Consider the following 19,083-nt stretch of genomic DNA (forward strand, 5'->3'; position numbering starts at 1 on the left):
ATCTTCAGGACTGAGAAATAGAACTCCCCTCTTCTTCGGAGTTGGTTTAAGAATAGGCTCAGGAGTTGGCTCAATTGGCTAAGGAATTGGCTCGGGAAGAGTCCAATTATTTTCATTGGTGAACATATTATTCAACAGAAATTCAGCTTGATCGTCTGTTCTTTCCCTGAAAACACAACCAGCACAACTATCCAAGTGGTCCTTGGAAGCAGTTAGTCAATTATAAAAGATATCAAGTATTTCATTTGTCTTAAGAGGATGATCAGGCAAATCATTAAGTAATCGGAGAAGCCTCCCCCAAGCTTGTGGGAGACTCTCTTCTTTGATTTTCACAAAATTATATATTTCCCTCAAGGTAGCTTGTTTGTTATGAGTAGGGAAATATTTAGCAGAGAAGTAATAAATCATATCCTGGGGACTACGCACACAACCAGGATCAAGAGAATTAAACCAAGTTTTAGCATCACCCTTTAATGAGAACGGAAATATCTTAAGGATATAATAATAGCAAGACTTCTCATCATTAGTGAATAGGGTGGCTATATCATTTAACTTAGTAAGATGTGCCACAACAGTTTCAGATTCATTGCCATAAAAAGGATTAGATTCAACCAAAGTAATTATCTCAGGATCAACAGAGAATTCATAATCCTTATTAGTAACAAAAATAGGTGAAGTAGCAAAAGCAGGGCCACATTTCATTCTAGCATTCAGAGATTGTTGCTTCCATTTAGCTAATAACTTCTTAAGATCATATCTATCGTTGCAAGCAAGAATAGCTCTAGCAGCTTCTTCATCCATAACATAACCCTCAGGAACAATAGGCAATTCATACTTAGGGGGAGAACCTTCATCATCACTATCATCAACAATTTCATCTTCAATAATTTCATTCTCTCTAACCCTAGCAAGTTGTTCATCTAGAAATTCACCTAATGGCAAAGTAGTATCAAGCACAGAAGTAGTTTCATCATAAGTATCATGCATAGCAGAAGTGGCATCATCAATAACATGCGACATATCAGAATTCATAGCAGTAGCAGGTTTAGGTGTCGCAAGCTTACTCAAAACAGAAGGAGAATCTAGTGCAGAGCTAGATGACAGTTCCTTACCTCCCCTCGTAGTTGTGGAAAAAAATCTTAGTTCTTTCGTCTTTCAAGTTCTTCATAGTGATCAGCAGATATAAATCCCAAGTGATTCAAAGAATAGAGCTATGCTCCCCGGCTACGGCGCCAGAAAATAGTCTTGATAACCCACAAGTATAGGGGATCGCAACAGTATTCGAGGGTAGAGTAATCAACCCAAATTTATTGATTCGACACAAGGGGATCCAAAGAATATTCTCAAGTATTAGCTGTTGAGTTGTCAATTCAAGCACACCTAGAAAACTTAGTATCTACATCAAAGTATTTAGTAGCAAAGTAGTATGATAGTAATGGTAACAGTGATAAAAGTAACGATAGCAGTTTTGTAGTAATTGTAACAGTAGCAATGGAAAAGTAAATAAGCAAAGCACAATATGTGAAAAGCTCGTAGGCATTGGATCAATGATGGATAATTATGTCGGATGCGATTCCTCATGTAATAGTTATAACATAGGGTGACACAGAACTAGCTCCAGTTCATCAATGTAATGTAGGCATGTATTCCGAATATAGTCATACATGCTTAGGGAAAAGAACTTGCATGACATCTTTTGTCCTACCCTCCCGTGGCAGCGGGGTCCTAATGGAAACTAAGGGATATCAAGACCTTCTTTTAATAGAGTACCGGACCAAAGCATTAACACATAGTGAATACATGAACTCCTCAAACTACGGTCATCATCGAGAAGTATCCCGATTATTGTCACTTCGGGGTTGTCGGATCATAACGCATAATAGGTGACTATAGACTTGCAAGATAGGATCAAGAACTCACATATATTCATGAAAACATAATAGGTTTTCAGATCTGAAATAATGGCACTCAGGCCCTACTGACAAGCATTAAGCATAGCAAAGTCATAGCAACATCAATCTCAGAACATAGTGGATACTAGGGATCAAACCCTAACAAAACTAACTTGATTACATGGTAAATCTCATCCAACCCATCACCGTCCAGCAAGCCTACGATGGAATTACTCACGCACGGCGGTGAGCATCATGAAATTGGTGATGGAGGATGGTTGATGATGACGACGGCGATGAAATCCCCTCTACGGAGCCCTGAACGGACTCCAGATCAGCCCTCCCAAGAGAGATTGGGGTTGGCGGCGGCTCCGTATCGTAAAACACGATGAAACTTTCTCTCTGTTTTTTTCTTCGCGAAACCAAATATATAGAGTTGGAGTTGAGGTCGGTGGAGCTCCAGGGGGCCCACGAGGAGGGGGCGCGCCCAGGGGGAGGGGGCGCGCCCCCACCCTCGTGGACAGGGTGTGTGCCCCCTGGCCTTGATTCTTTCGCCAGTATTTTTTATATTTTCCAAAAGTTATCTCCGTGGATTTTCAGGTTATTCCGAGAACTTATGTTTTCTGCACAAAAATAACACCATGACAGTTCTGCTGAAAACAGCGTCAGTCCGGGTTAATTTCATTCAAATCATGCAAGTTAGAGTCCAAAACAGGGGCAAAAGTGTTTGGAAAAGGAGATACATTGGAGACATATCACCTGCCCGGCAAAGAAAATGAATAAATGAGTTATTAGTTACTTGATATCAGGAAATTAACGGAAGTTGTCTATATAGTGCGATAATGATTGAAATTACCTGTGGAGCATTTCCTTCACGTCCGCCCACATCTCAGGGTCTTTACGTAACGTGTCCATGACAAGTACTTTTCTTGCGTCCAATTGAAGGACTAGCAGAATAAAGTGGAACCTGCGCACACATAGCTCATCAATTACACTTAACATCGAGTAAGGGGAGGAACATAATGATGTGTACAAGACAGTATAACAGTCACTTGAACTTGTAAGGAAATAGTATTTCCCTTTTGGTTTGTTGTTGAAGTAACACCCTTAGCAAGATGTTATCTACATCCTTGGTGCTCCATTTTACTGTAGCTTGATTAATAGTATTTGGGTTAATGACCCCAATGTCCTAGATTTATTCCTTTTTTGCAATCGAGGATCTTCTTTCTACATAATATAATTATACATGCAATGAATGAGCTGAGCTAGAGACTTAATTACAGAAATGATACTTACGAACATTAGCAACTAATGATAGACTTGTCGATGGCGTCTTGATTGAAGAACTGAAATAATTCTTCAAATTGAATGTAAATCTCCTGTTCTCCATTGAAGAAGTGCTCATCTTTAACCCCCGCAATGATATAGTCGACCCCTTCCTTTGAGCCTGCCAAGTACCAGTCATGCAATTTTTGCATCATGATTGGTAGATGCCGGAGCTCCAGGTCTGACGAGAGGCTTCCTGTGCTCGAATTTATAGGCTAACTCAGCCGATTCAAACTGTACATCATCGCCTAAGTAATCACCAAGAGTGTAACCAGGATGAGTGTCCGCTACCCCCAGATCATTAACAATATCGGCAAACACCCTGAGCAGGGGGAGGGGCATGATTGCTTTTCCTGTTCACCGAGCTGGGGAATTGTTTTCCCCTTTGCACTACCGCTACTTCCGGACTGCCGCTTCTGTTAACCTCCATATGACTTTTCAATCAAGCGGTCATAGTTGGATAGCAGCGGAGGCGGCGGTGGTTTTGTAAGGTTTCCCAGAGTGCGCCTCACTTTTACCGGATCTATTTTCTCCTCTGGAGGTGGACATTTTAGTGCTAACTAGAGTTTCACATCGGCAGCCACGATGTCCATGGTTTCCTCCTCAGTCATGTCATATGGTAACTTGGGTGGAGCCTTCTTGACGCTTGTACCTTGTATGGATTTCTTCGATGTTGTACAACTAGCCGCCAAAGGGGCGGAGGATCTCTTTCGCCGGTGCTGAGGCGGCGGAGGAGGCAGAGTCAGCTGACACGACGGATTCAGCTGAGGGGCCTCCTCCGGTGGAGTCCGCTGAGGCGACAGATACAGCTAAGGCGGCAGAGGATTCTGGTGCGGGGCCTCCTCTGGCTGAGTCCGCAAAGGCGACGGAGTGTGCTGATGCGGCGGAGACGACTGAGGCAATGGAGATAGAGATGGACTGTGAGGAGTCTGTTAAGGGGCCTCCTTCGGCTGAGTCTGCTGTCGCAGCGACCAGTTTGGAAGCATAATGTGTTCCTTTCTCCATAGAATGGTAGTCCTTAAGGCATATCTCAGATGAGTCTCCCCATCACTTGTACGGCACTCAAGCTCCAGCTCCTCAAATTCGTTCATAACTTGGTCCACCCCAATAACAGCAAAGCCATTTTGAATTGGACGTCAATGGAAAGTGGCATCAGATCCATGAGGTAAGGCATAGCCGACCGCCACCTTCAAAGTTAAGTTCATGCATTTCACATGTAGATCACAATGTTCCTTCTCCGTGATATCATCCACGGGGTAGTGAGGAGCCGTGATATCAGGCTGAACGAGCTCTGTGGAAGCCACGATGCTTTTCCGCTGAGATGGTGGGGTAGCTTTGTTGGCAGTATCGAATGAAGGATCTTCGTGCTACTGAGTAGCTCGTTGACTTGTCCCTCCATTTTCTTATCCTGCAATGCTAATCTTTGTACTAACTTCTGCATCTAGTCTGCTTCCTCTTTCTTCTTTCTCCCTTGATTTCTATAACCATTGCTACCAGGAAACCCATGCACCCAGAAAACAGCGCCTGGCGTGCCTCGTGTTCGTCCAGGGTATTCAGGATTCCCACTACTTCATGTTGGTCCAAACGTGATAGTACAATCAGAGACCCTTCGACGAAACTGTGTGCGATGCATTAATCGCAAACGGTGATGTAAAAAACCATAAATAAAGATGCAAAATGTCTGGAATGGTGGATACATCAAACACGGTTCAGGTTTTAGATGCGTGTGCGACGCGGGGCAAATGGTTGATCTAGAAGAACTGTTTGCGATGAGGCAGAACAATAGAAACGGGCAGCCAGATGAGGGTGTGTGCGATATACGACATACATTTCACTAGGATGAACTGTGTCTGATTAGGCAACACAATAGAAACGGTCAGCCAGATCAAGGTGTGTGTGATGGAGGGCATATAGTTGACTCAGATGAACTGTTTGTGATGAGCCAACACAATAGAAACAAATCAACTTAACAAGGTGTGTGTGATACATGACAAACATGTCCGTAATCAGAAATGTGTGCGAAGACCAATAATAACACAGATGATTGCTGCTAATAAGCCATGTGATTTGCTCTGTCTACAGAAGAATAACACACACACACACACACGCACACACGCACGCGCACGCGCACACACACACACACACACACACACACACATATATATATAAGTGACTACACAGATCATTCACACTATTACATAAGTGACTATACAGATCATTCGCACACACATTAATAAACAATTGTATGCATCCTAAACTAGGAGAAATGATCGTCTAATCATCTACTTCTTGTGACGCTCCCGCCAATGCTCCATGGCTCGATCCCTCGTCTGGGGCAGGAAGAAGACACTCCCTCATGTCAACGATCCGCATGTACATCTCGTAGCTTGTGTATGCGTCCTTGGACGCGTACTTGATGTGTTCTTCATCTAGTCTCTCATGCCAGACACTGTGCCAGGCATTCTTGTCCTTCTTGCTCTCACCCAAAACAACTGTTTGCGTTGAAGGGATGTACAAATCCTGCTCGGCACATTTTCTCTTGACTTAGCACCAAAGTCTGGATTTGCATACCGTATTCAATCCGAACCGTTTGCGTTGAAGAGATGCACAAATCCCGCGCTGCAAATTTTCCCTTGGCTTACCGTGGAAGACCATAGCTCTAACTTTGCATACGGGTGTTCTATCTAAAACGTTTTCTATGAAGAGCTGCACAAATCCCACTCGACACATTTTCCATTGGTTTACTGGGGAAGCTGTCGGTTTACATACGGGTGTTCTGTCTAAAACGTATGCGATCAAGAGTTGCACAAATCCTGCCCGACACATATTCCCTTGGCTTCCTAGGGAAGCTATCGGTTTGCATACGGGTGTTCTAACAAAATGTTTGCGATGAGTGTTTTATATTTAAAAACCATTGACATTTTTTTAAAGAAAATCGTTTGATAAGCCTGTACATTAAGAGAGAAAAACGCAAGCCCATTCAAACCATATCTTTCATTCAGTCATAGTGCGAATTTATATTCATATGCTCGAGATACAGTATTAAACCCAAAAAAACTATTTCCAGCGGCGTGCCGTGCCGGTGTTGTTGTTGTCATCCTCTGGGACGCCGTTGTTGAAGTCTTCAAGGTAGCATAGAATGTTCTTCACTTTGAAATCAAACATCATGTCATCATGCGAGGGACGGGCAGGGCGCGGGAGGACGACAACTAGCGGCGCTGTGAGGTACCGGTCGACGGCGGCGTCCCATGCCTCTGAGGGGGGGCGCGTGCACGGGCACGTGCACGGCGGGTGCAGGCAAACGCATTGGCACCGTCGCTGCGGTAGGTGTAGGGGTGCGCACGGGCACGGGTGCTGGCGCTGGCATGTACACAAGCTCGCACGGGTCCCCGAAGACCTCGCTGACACCCGCGACTTCCAGCTCATCGATAGTGCTCGGTGACCAGCTCGTCAATGCTATGGGGATGGTCGCTGGCGCGGGCACAAGGATGGGAGCTGGGACGGGCGCGGGGGCAGCAATCACCGCAACTAGCTCGTTCAGGGCCATGTGTCACGCCCAATATGCGACCCTATCCTAAAGGAGCTCGAAGGTCCCACCAAGGATAGAAGCGCATATTGGAGACGCTTTTGCAAGGTGGATATCATTACATCATACCATTACATAATACTTGGGGATACATACCAGAGGCATACAATGCCACACGAATACAACATCATCATACACAAGAGCAACATCTGACTACGGATGAAACACAAACATAAACTCAACGACATCCACCCTGCTAGCCCAGGCTGCCGACCTGGAACCTATCCCCTGATCAAAGAAGAAGCAGAAGAAGAACTCCAAAACAAGCAAGCATCGCTCTTGCGTCATGATCATTGCGTTACCTGTACCTGCAACTGTTTGTAGCCACGAGGACTCAGCAATCACATTACCATGGGTATCAAGACTAGCAAAACTTAATGGGTATGGAATGGATAAGTGGTGGGAGTTGCAGCAGGGACTAAGCATGATATGGTGGCTAACTTATGAATACAGAATTAGATGAGAAGCTACGCAAACGATCGCAAACTAGTACTGATCAAGAAGTGATCCTGAAACTACTTACTTCCAAACATAACCCAAACCGTGTTCACTTCCCGGACTCCGCCGAGAAGAGACCATCATGGCTACACACGCGGTTGATGCATTTTATTAAGTCAAGTATCAAGTTCTCTACAACCTGATATTAACAAATTCCCATCTGCCACATAACCGTGGGCTCGACTCTCGAAAGTTTATACCCTGCAGGGGTGTCCCAACTTAGCCCATTATAAGCTCTCACGACCAACGAAGGATATTCCTTCTCCCGAGAAGACCCAATCAGTCTCGGAATCCCGGTTACAAGACATTTCGGTAATGGTAAAACAAGACCAGCAAGACCGCCCAACTGTGCCGACAAATCCCGATAGGAGCTGCACATATCTCGTTCTCAAGGCGCAACGGCTAGGTCAGCCTACGAGTAAAACCAGACCTCGAGTTGCCCCATGGTGGCCCTGCAGTCTGCCCGGTTCGGGCCAACACTTAGAGAAGCACTAGCCCGGGGGGGGGGTAAAATAAAGATGACCCTTGGGTTAATTACTCCCAAGGGAAAGGTTATAGGTTGTTAGGCAAATGTAAAACCAAGGTTGGGCCTTGCTGGAGGAGTTTTATTCAAAACGAACTGTCAAGGGGTTCCCATAAACCCAGCCGCGTAAGGAACGCAAATTCAAGGAACATAACACCGGTATGACGGAAACTAAGGCGTCAAGAGTGGAACAAAACACTAGGCATAAGGCCGTGCCTTCCACCCTTTACCAAGTATATAGATGCATTAATTAACATAAGAGATATTGTGATATCCCTACATAATCATGTTCCAACATGGAGCAACCTTCAACTTCATCTGCAACTAACAACGCTATAAGAGGGGCTGAGCAAAAGCGGTAACATAGCCAAAAAATGGTTTTCTAGGAAGGGTGAAAAGGTTAGAGGCAGACATGGCAATTTGGGAGGCTTGATAAACATGTGATAGGTAGCGCAGCATAGCGATAGAACGAAGCAACTAGCATAGCAATGATTGTAGTGAGATCCAGGGTAATTTTCATCTTGCCTGAAATCCCGCTAGGAAGAACAAGTCCATGAAGAAGACGAACGGGCGAAGACGAACCAAGTGTAGTCGAATAAATCCTCACGATCGCAACGAAACAGGAACTATTGAGAAGAAGCACAACCGGAAAAAATCAAACAACAAGGTAAACACACAACACATAAACATGGCATGATGCTCAACCAAGTATGATGCATGACAAAGGCTATATGATGCTACTCATGGCAAGATATGATGCAAACAAGAACACACATCAAAGCAGGTTTAAATGAGGTCGAAAACAACATATAACAAATATGGTAAGTCCTCATATGCAAATTTCAAAATTGGTCCAGATCTGAATAAACCTTATGTTCAAGTATTTAAACATCAAGTTAAGATGCACCAAGATGATCTACGCGAAATTCTAGTCAAGTTACATATAAAGTTCATTTAATTCGGGGCTACGACCTAGAAGATATGAGCAAAACAAGTTAAACATGGCATTGATGACTAATGCATTCCAACATCAAGCAAACACTCTCAAAACATGGATGCAAATACTATGACTTCTAAGCAAGTTTCATATAGGGATGCTCAAAATGGAGCAATGGTGCAACACATACACTCCAAACAAGATATAACAACAATTTGCCCAAAACAGCAAGTAGGCACTTAGCAAACATCAAAACAACAATCTACAAGAATCATACGAGCACAAAATTGACATGCACTTCATGTACAGATAACATACTTCAAATATCATTAAGGTTCAGGTTCATAGACATCAAGATTAAACCAATATGATCAATGCAAAAAGCAACTTTATAACACAGGAGCATATGCATGAGCGGAGTTAATATGATGGAAACTTGAGAGCAAGAAAGAGACAAGCTACATCAAGTAAACATATCAACCAAGGGCATGTAATCAAAGTACACATAACAAAGAGCAAATAACGTCATGGTATCATATACATATGACTCATGGATTAGTGGGAACCAACAAGACAAGATTGAATATTGAAACAGTTTCAGCAAGTGTAAAACAGCAACATTATGATAGCATGTTTGCAAGCATGAAATAGAGGCATATGATATCCAACATTAGCAAACATGGCATGTGAACAAATTAATCATAGCATACTTCAAATCATGTAATTAGAGAATCTCTAGAAGAGGCATAGAATAATTACTATCAAGCCCACGACATAGCATCATGAAGTTAACAGAAATTTGGAACATTATATAAGCATGTTCATTGCAATGAAAACATATGCTACATGGCATATATAGGGCATCAAAAGGCATGGCATGATAGAGCATAGTATGTACAACAAAACATGTCAAATAAGCATCTCCAGATTATGCATGGATAAATTGGTAGTATCAAGCAAACATGGCAACACGATATGACAGAAACAGACTTGACAGAGCATTAACAGCAAGTGGCCCACTTCACAAGCTTGATGCACTCACTACAGGGCATAACAAAATACATGGATTGCACCACAGTGAAGATGGTATGATTATGCTCCTAAAACATGCAGACATGATGCTCAAAAGAAAATTACACACAAAGATATAAAAAGTTACAGCAGTTTTCAGCAGTTAACAACAACATGCACTTTAGCAACAGAGATTAAGATATCAAGATGCACCCTAACATGACTGAAACGAACACCAACATGTAGAGAATGAAGATCATAGCATAAGAATATCAAGATCATCATCATAGGATCAACAGGTACAAAGTTACAACACTCACAAGATACATACATGATGTTAACAAGCAGCAGATTCCAGCAGTTTATATCACTTAGCAGTTTTGCAATGAAGATTATGGCATTAGTATGAACAGCAACATGAATGCAAATTCATCCATCATCTAGAACACTCTGAGATGAACATTTTGACATATTATACGCGTAAAATGGAGCAACATGCAAGAAGTTACAGTAGGTCAAACGTGCACACATGATGTTGAAAACTCGGGGATTTGGAGGAAAAATTCGACCTCAAGGGAAAGTCAACAGAGGCACGGGGTGGATTGGGTTGAGCTCCGGTGAAGTCATAGGAGGAGTTCCAGAGAGGAGGCCGGCCGGCGGACGACGGGGAAGGCAGATCCGGTGAGGGAGGCGTCGGGATCTGGGGCGGGCGGCGAGCTTCGACCGGATCTGGGACCGGCAACGTCGGGCGGCATGGCGCTGGAGCGCCACGACCTGACGGAGGAGGCGCAGGTCAACGAGGCAGCACCGGCGAGGATCAATGGTGGCGGCGTGAAAAAGGTGGCATGGAGCAGCGCAGCGGCAGCGGAGCTACAGCGGCGAACGGGCGACGCAGGTCCGCGGGCGGCGCGCGAGCGGAGGCGCGGGGAACGACCCCGGGTGGCTCAGGCGGGCCGGCGGCGGCGGTTGGCAGCGGAGGGCCACGTGGCGGCTTGCGATTGGCTGCGGGGCAGTGGAGCAGCCGTGTCCGGCGACGCGGTGGAGCTTTGATCTAGGGTTTGCCCGAAAATGGAGGAGGAGCCTATTTATAGGTAGAGAGAGTTAGGAGAGTCCAAATGAGGTGCGGTTTTCGCCCACACGATCGTGATTCAATGACGGGGAGCATGGAGGGGGGTTTGGATGGGTTATTGGGCTGTTGTGAAGGGGTGCTGGGCTGCAAAGAGAGAGGGGTTTCGGTTAACTCGGTTAACTGTTGAGGCATCGAACGACCTCCAAATGGAATGAAATTTGACAGGCGGTCTACTGGTGATGTACCAAGACCACTCGTCAACTCCCGGCCCATTATGAGAATGTTTTTCCACAGCTCACAAAACAAGGTCTGAGAGGGGCGATGGGGCACGTGGGAGTGTCGGATGACGAAACGGACAATGGAGAAAGAGACCGGATGCAAGTTTTTGAAAAACATGATGATGCAATGCACATAATGACATGTCAAGATGCAACACGCAAGCGAATGACATGGCAACAACGACAAATAACCGAGAGACACTTGGCGCATCGGATTCGGGTGTTACACCATGTCCATGAGGCCCCATTCCTCCTTATTTTCTATCTCCGCTGGTTCAGAGTCGACTTCACCAAACTTGAAGACTAGTGGCAGATGATCCTTCAGCACCATGACGTTGGAGGAGGTCTGCGGGAGGGAGGGGAATGGGAGGCAAACAGTAAGGACGCCCGTATTAAACAGCGGCTCAAGCGCCATTAATGGAGAGGATGCGAGCAAGGCGGGCGGCCATGGAAGTCAAAGGCTCGCTTCCCAGTGATCATGCACAGCGTACAACTCACACGCTTCCTGGTGAGCCTGCGCATTTGAGGACAACTTGCACGCCTCTCGGTCAGCCTGCGCACCGGACTACGCTTGCACGCCTCCCATTCAATCGAGCAGCTGTCTGCATGATACCTCCTATAGCCATTAAAAGGGAGACATGTGGCGTCACGTGAATGGTTAATAGAACGCACATGATTTAAACTATACAAACATTTGAGATGTTAAAGTGTCAGCTATTTTTTTCAAGATGCCTTTGTTGGCCGTTATTAGAGTGCGCCTTCTCTCAAAATGGACACGAAAAATACCACAACATGTCGGGTGCTATTCCATGATAGCATGCCAAAGTTTCATTCCTATTTCTTGCATGGGACCTAAGCATGCACCCAAGGACACACATTTGATATATCAACCCATTTTTCTGCACTGGAGCATGTGCATGTAGTTCAAATTTGAATTATGCATATGAAATGCCTAGAATACCTAGTTAATGTATAAAAATGTCCAAGCGAACCCCGAAAAATCCCGAAAATTGGCACAACACTCCTGTCATTCTATGTTGACACTAGAAAAAATTTGAAAGCAAGAAGAGGCAACGGATATCACTTCGTCCCCAAAGGTGGCAGTTCCCTACCGAAACCATCAGGCTTGTTGTGAGAAGCTCTGGTTTGCGAGAAACTTATACCCAAACCTGCCCCAAATGGGACAAAAACAACATGTTGATGCTGCTCCATGATAGCATGTCAGGTTTCATGAACTTCAGACGAGTTCTAGATTTACTAAAATTTTAAAACCATGTATCTCAATGTTTGCGGCCGAGCGATAGTGGCAAGGTGTTTGACATTCATTCCTATTTCTTGCATGGGACCTAAGCATGCAACCAAGGATAGAGATATGATTTTTCAACCAATTTACATGCACTATAGCATGTGCCTATAGTTTAAATTTGAATTATGCACATAAATGCATAGAAAACTCAGTTAATGTATTAAAATGTCCAAATGAACCCCGAAAAATTCCTAAAATTAACACAACACTCCTGTTGTTCTATGTTGACACTAGAAAAAAATTGAAATCAAGAAGAGGAAATGGATATTGTTTCATCCAAAAAGGTGAAACGTTCCCTACCGTAACCATGAGGCTTGTTGTGAGAAGCTCTGGTTTGTGAGAAGCTTAAACCCCAACCTGCCCCAAATGGGATATTTTTACAACGGCATGTTGATGTCGTTCCATGCTATCATGTCAAGTTTCATAAATTTCAGACACGTTTTCAATTTACTAGAATTTAAAAACCATGATCTCAATGTTAGCATCCGAGCGACGGTGGCAATGTGTTTGACATTCATTCTCATTTCTTGCATGGGACTTAAGCATGCAACCAAGGACACACATTTCAATTTTGAAACCATTTATATGCATTGGAGCATGTGCATGTAGTTCAAATTTGAATTATGCACATAAATGCATAGAAAACCGAGTTAAGGTATAAAAATGTCCAAGCGAACCCCGAAAAATCCCATAAATTGACAGAACAGTCCTGTTGTTCTATGTTGACACGAGAAAAATTTGAAAGTAAAAAGAGGAAACAAATGTCGTTTCATCCCCCAAGGTGGCACGTTCCCTACCGAAACCATTAGGCTTGTTGTGAGAGAAGCTCTGGTTTGCGAGAAGCTTATACCCAAATCAGCCCCAAATGGGACAGTTTTTTTACCACGGCATGTCAATGTCGTTCCATGATATCATGTCAAGTTTCGTGAATTTCAGACGAGTTTTTGATTTACTAGAATTTTAAAACCATGTATCTCAATGTTAGCGGCCGAGCGACAGTGTCAAGGTGTTTGACATTCATTCTCATTTCTTGCATGTGACCTAAGCTTGCAACCAAGGACACACATTTGATTTTTCAACCCGTTTTTATGCACTCAAGCATGTGCATGTAGTTCAATTTTGAATTATGCACATAAATGCCTAGGAAACACAGTTAAAGTATAAAATGTCCAAATGATCCCCGAAAAATTCACAAATTTAACACGACAATCCTTTTGTTCTATGTTGACACCAGAAAAAAATTGAAAGCAAGAAGAGGCGATGAATATTGCTTTGTCTACAAAGGTGACACGTTTCCCTAACGGAACCATGAGGCTTCTTGTGAGAAGCTCTGGTTTGTGAGAAGATTATACCATAACCTGCCCCAAATGGGACAATATTTTTTACCCTAACATGTTGATGCCATTCCATGATAGCATGCCAAGCTTCATGAACTTCAGACGTGTTTTGGATTTACGAGAATTACAAAAGCCAGTATGTCAATGTTTGCCAGAGAGCCATGGTGCCGTGGTGTTCGAAATTCATCCCCATTTCTTGCATGGGACATAAGCATAAACCTATGGACATATATATGATTTTAAAACCCATTTTGGTGCACTGGAGCATGTGCATGTAGTGTAATTTTGAATTGTGCACCTAAAATGGCGAGAAAACCAAGTCAATGTATAAAAATGTCCAAACGAACCCTGAATAATTCCAATTTTTTACGATACACGTACAGTTGCGTGTTCACTGCAGATAAAAGTTCTAGCAATACAAACTCCCTCCATTGCCACTGTCACCCCATTAGGTAATTCAAATCAACATGAAAAATCAAGTAGATCGCACACAGTTTATTATCACCAAGCATGTGAGATGCAGTACAAAATATCTTGGAGCATCGTCGGAGTATAGTACGCCTATGGCTTACGCGAGAAGGTGCGTCGGCTACAGTCCACAGCCAGCGTATCAAGCACATTAGCTTGCTCCCCAAATATCATTTCACTATTCAATCGTCATCGGTGAAAGATGGGGACGTGGACTCATGTCATGAGGGCAAACTCGGCAGCCCACACCAGCGAGAGCGCGGCCACAGCCGCCATGCGCATGCTAACAAGGTGCATGAGCACGGCCGCAATCTGCGACCAGGCGACAAGGCATCCCAAACGGCCGTTGTTGCTTCTTAGGTGGCTGCAGCAACATCTTCCTCGGGGATATCAACTGGAAAGAGCGGCACAGCAGCTGTCCGTTCCGCAACGATGGCCTTAGCCCTAATGGAGGTCGCCCATGACCATGTCAAGGCCACCCACACCCATCTCGTGGCGGTCACCACATAAATCAAAAGAAGCTTCTCCGACAATGGTCGACAACCCACGGCCGAAGAGTTGGCAATTGCTGAGAGCGTTCGAGCAGCCATCCGTTCCTCCGCCGCATACTTTGCCACGATGGAGCCCGTCCAAGCCCAGATCGCGGCCACCCACGCCCAGCTCGTGGCGGCCTTTTCCAAAGAGACGGCAAACGCGATTGGCGAGATGCTTGCCGAGTATGGTGCGATGGATGCCATGGAGCCCCTTCCCCAGGAGATCGTCAGGCACAAGCTGGACATGGAGGAGGCGGCGGAGATTGACGAGCACCAGCCGTAGTAGTACTCTTTGATTTGTTTAATTAAGAGTGCCGGTCTTTAGTTTGTTAGAGTAATGTTTAGGTCAGCTAGCTCTGTTTAATTGCTGAACTTGCTCGATTAAGAAGTGTGGGTGTGCTGTAGTCTCCTTTGTGTACCCAAATTATGTAATGACATGGATGACCACTATAACCAGGGAAATTCGAACAAAAAATTTTGACGTTCAAACTCATCACACACGGGTTAAGCTATCTGAATCGTTTGTGATGTTCACATATCATACAGAGTGCCGAATAAGGGACCGTGTCTAATGACACTTTGTGCGCCAGTTTTTTCACTGCACCCATCCAAAATTTTTGGCTGCCGCGGAAATATATACCTCCCCGCCCCTCCCCTTACTAAGAGCCACATTTCCCCTGTTTCCACCTTCCTTTCCTAGTTGAAACCTTCACTCCTTGCTTGCAGCGCTGCCTCCTCGCCGGCGACCCTCCTTCACACTTCTCGGCCTTGTCGAACCAGGCAGGTTATCAACACTCGACCCCATCCTCCTCCTCCTTCCACATCCCACATGCCTCGACCGCCGACGCGACACCTTCCACCCAAATCACCGACCCTCCCCAAAATAAGCGCTGCCCTAAGCCATGGTGCACGCAGTATAGCCAGGAGCTCAAGGAGCATTTGGCAGCGGAGAAGCAAATCGCGGCCGTACGTGCGGATGAGGTCGCGATGGCTCCCATTCGTGCCGACCCCCAGATCTTGGAGGAACACCTCACCTTCGAGGCCACCTTCGACGCCTCGCACACCGATGCCGCGATGTGTTTGGGTGCTTTAAACGATAGTTCGTGGCGTTTTCTCGAGGCCACCCTCGGTGCCTTCGATGAAGACTATGAGGTGTTTTCTCAGCGTGCACGTGCTTACCTCAACCCGAGAGCTAGAAGGTTGGTTACCGGAGCGACTCAAGCAACTCACCACTACGACGAGGGCACCTATGATGCAGAGGCCTCGCCCTCTTCCATATCCAAGGAGCCAATCATCATCGATATCTCCAACGATGAGGAGTAGCTTGTCTTATTAGCTCACTATAAGGATCTATGTTCAGTTTGCTAGCTGCACCGGTTAAGCATGCTCGGTTTACCCGTTGCACGTGCTGCACCTTCCTTTCCTTAACAAATTCTAGTGAATTGTGCTATCGACTTTTACCATGCAATCTCTTGCTCTAGTGCATATGTCCTATATGTCGTGCAATGTGGTCCTCATTTATTAACTGTTTGGTTAAGTAGTTGTCGTCTTCAGTTAACTGTTTGGTTCAATTCTGCAAATGTGATGTTCAATTCTTCAGGCTGCAATTTTGTATTGTCTTCCATGTGAGAAATAAATCTAATTTATCTTTACAAAATACATGAGAAACAAACACAATTGCTATATTTTCAAGTTGTCAAGCATGCTTGGTTTGGTTAACTGTCTGATCTTCTAGTATGTTATACATTATGCAATGTGGTGCTGAGTTCATGTTTGGTTCATTTGTTGTGGTTTTTAGTTAACTGTTTGGTTCAATTCTGCAATGCACGTTCAATTGTTGTGGGTGCATTCTGTTATTGTAAACCATGTGATAAATAAATACAATTTGGCATACTAAATACATGAGAAACAAATACAATTGCTATATTTCCAAGTTGTTAAGCACGCTTGGTTTGGTTAACTGTCTGATCTTCTATTAGGAGTATGTTATATTGTGCAATGTGGTGCTAAGTTAATGCTTGGTTCATTTGTTGTGGTGTTTAGTTAACTGCTTGGTTCAATTCTATAATGCGATGTCCAATTGTCGTGGGTAGAATTTTGTATTGTTGTGCATGTGAGGAATTAATCGAATTTGGTTGCACTTAATACACGAGAAAGAGATACAATTGCTATATTTCCTAGTTCTTAATCATGATTGGTTTGGATAAATGGGGTTTCCATGTGTCTTGATTTAATCTGATGAATCTGCAATTTTCTTATTCTTCATCAACATATTTTACTGATAGCATGTGAACCCTCACTTAACCTGATCCCTAACTACCTTATATGTGTTCCAGGGAAACAATGGGAAGCACAGAGGTTGCCAATCAAGGTTTGCAGATGCATGGTCCTTTGTCTAATAGCACATTATTGTACAATTGCAGGAAACATTCTAATATCTAGGTTTTTAGCAATTTGGTCTTGCACATGTAGGTCTTGCTGTCAGAGGTTTTGACCCACTGTTCGACCCTTTTTGGAATTGGGGAAATGAGTTGTCCATGAATATCAGTCAAGTCAAGAAACTCGGAAAGATTGTTAGGATAAATAAATTAGCGACAAAAAACAACAAGATCTTTGATAACCCAAAAGTATATGGGGTCGCAACAGTTTTTGAGGGTAGAGTATTCAACCCAAATTTATAGATTCGACACAAGGGGAGCCAAAGAATATTTCAAGTATTAGCAGCTATGTTGTCACTTCAACCACACATGGAGATTAATTATCTGCAGCAAAGTGATCAGTAGCAAAGTAGTACTATAGTTTTGATAGTAATTGTAGCAGCAATAGTAACGGTAACAGTGATAGCAATGGTTTTGTAGCAAGTGCAATAGTGATAGCAGTAGAGTAACTTAGTAGAAACAATATAAGGTAAATTCGTAGGCATTGGATCAATGATTTGTTGGATGATATTCATCATGAGACAGTTATAACCTAGGGTGATACGGCACTAGCTCCAGTTCATAAATAAAATGTAGGCATGTATTTCGTAAATAGTCATACGTGCTTATGGAAAGAACTTGCATGACATCTTTTGTCCTACCCTCCCGTGGCAGCAGGGTCCTATTGGAAACTAAGGGATATTAAGGCCTCCTTTTAATAGGGAACTGGAACAAAGCATTAACACACGGTGAATACATGAACTCCTCAAACTACGATCATCACCGGGAGTGGTCCCGACTATTGTCACTCAGGGGTTGCCAGATCATAACACGTAGTAGGTGACTATAACTTGCAAGATCGGATCTAGAACATGGATATAATGGTGATAACATAAACAGTTCAGATCTTAAATCATGGCACCTGGGCCCAAAGTGACAAGCATTAAGCATGGCAAAGTCATAGCAACATCAATCTCAGAACATAATGGATACTAGGGATCAGACCCTAACAAAAATAACTCGATTACATGATGAATACCATCCAACTCCTCACCGACCAGCAAGCCTACGAAGGAATTACTCACTCCCAGTGGGGAGCATCATGGAATTGGCGATGGAGAAGGGTTGGTGATGACGAAGATCGAAGATCTCCCTCTCCGGAGCCCCAAACAGACTCCAGATCTGGCCTCCCGATGAACAACAGGAGGCGGCGGTGGCTCCGTCTTGTGAAACGCGATAATTATTTCTCCCCAATTTTTTTTCCTGGAAAATAGGATTTTATAGCGTCGGTTTCAGGGTCTACGGGGCCACTAGGTGGGGACAACCCAGCTGGGCGCGCCTGGAGGGGTGGCGCGCCTGGTGGGCTGTGCCCACCCAGGTGCCCCGTTCCAGTGGTTCTTGGCTCCAGATATTCTCTTTTATTATATAAAAAATCCTCGGAAAGTTTCGTTCCATTCCGAGGACCTTTATTTCTGCACAAAAACAACACCATTGTAGGTCTGCTAAAAACAGCGTCAGTCCGAGTTAGTTCCATTCAAATCATGGAAATTAGAGTCCAAAACAAGAGGAAAAATGTTAGGAAAAGTAGATACGACGGAGATGTATAGACTCCCCCAAGCATAAACCTTTGCTTGTCCTCAAGCAATTCAGTTGATAAACTGAAAGTGAAAAAGAAAAACTTTTACGAACTCTTTTGCTCTTTTTTCCATAAATAAGCTTACACAGCACCTAGGTTTTCAGCAAAGATTCTAACTAACCATGTCTACAATAACTCTTAAAAATTATATTAACTCATATCAATGACACAATCAACTAGCGAGCAATAATAAGATATCTCAAACAGCAGCACATTGTCAAAACAACCATGATACAATATGACAATAGTGGTATCTCGCTAGCCCT

This window comes from Triticum aestivum, chromosome 3B, assembly GCF_018294505.1.
Source record: "Triticum aestivum cultivar Chinese Spring chromosome 3B, IWGSC CS RefSeq v2.1, whole genome shotgun sequence".
Classification (NCBI taxonomy): Eukaryota; Viridiplantae; Streptophyta; class Magnoliopsida; order Poales; family Poaceae; genus Triticum; species Triticum aestivum.